We start from the raw sequence: 928 nt of genomic DNA, 5'->3' as shown, positions 1-928 counted from the left end.
GGCAGCCCCCAGCCCCTCACAGCCCCCTTGCCCTGCACCACCCTGTGCAGGGGCTGTGGGCACCACCCGCTCTGCCACGCGCAGCTCTGTGTGCTAGCCCCGAGGGATCAAAGAACTGGAATATCTGTGACCTTAATGTATAATAAAGAGTTAATATGCACAGGGCCTGCTCTCCTAGTTGGGGGGGGGGATGCTGCACCCCCTTCCATTGCTGAGGGCTTAGACTGGGAGCTGAACCCCCAGAGCTGAGGAAGGGGAGCAAGGCTTGGTCCTTGGCACTGTGTTGAGCAGGGGGTCTTCACCTTGCTCTCTGCTCCTGGCCCAGCCCTGAGGATGCATGTGCCCAACACCCCCAGTGCCATGCTGGGGGAGCCGTGGATGGGCTCACTGGCCAGCCCTGCACCGAGCTGTGCCCGGTCTCAACTGCACGACAGCTCCGGGGCAGGGCTGTGCCGAGGGGGCCCGTCGCCTCCACGGGAGCTGCCTCCTGGATGTGACACTAATTGGGCTCTGGCAGGCAGAACAGAGCCAGCCTGGCACAGCAGAGTAGTGAAAGCTCGTCACCTTAACGGGGCTTAATGATGCCGGCTGGCATCGCCGCTCTGGGCCTGTGCCCAGCCCCGGCAGAGGCCATGGGCAGGTGAGCGCGGGGTGAGCTGGGCCCTCTGCTCGTGAGGGGCTAGGGGCTGCCTGGCTATGCTGTGGTGCCTCGTTCCTTGCCACCCTGGCACTGCCCCCAGGGCTGGCAGTGCTGCCCTATGCCACACAAAGCGCCAGCATGGAGCAGGAGAGCGATGGAGCCCCCCAGCAGCACAGAGCCCTGCTCAGCCCTGTGCTGGCCAGCGGCAGGGACAGTCCAGCTGGGCTGCAGTCCTGCCAGCTGCACCAGCCCATGATCCCAGAGTACACATACCCTGTTCCCACATCC

This window comes from Acanthisitta chloris, unplaced genomic scaffold (genome assembly GCF_000695815.1).
Source record: "Acanthisitta chloris isolate BGI_N310 unplaced genomic scaffold, ASM69581v1 scaffold27328, whole genome shotgun sequence".
In the NCBI taxonomy this organism is placed as follows: domain Eukaryota; kingdom Metazoa; phylum Chordata; class Aves; order Passeriformes; family Acanthisittidae; genus Acanthisitta; species Acanthisitta chloris.
The sequence above is the reverse complement of the archived record's forward strand: the minus strand, read 5'-3'. Positions refer to the sequence as shown.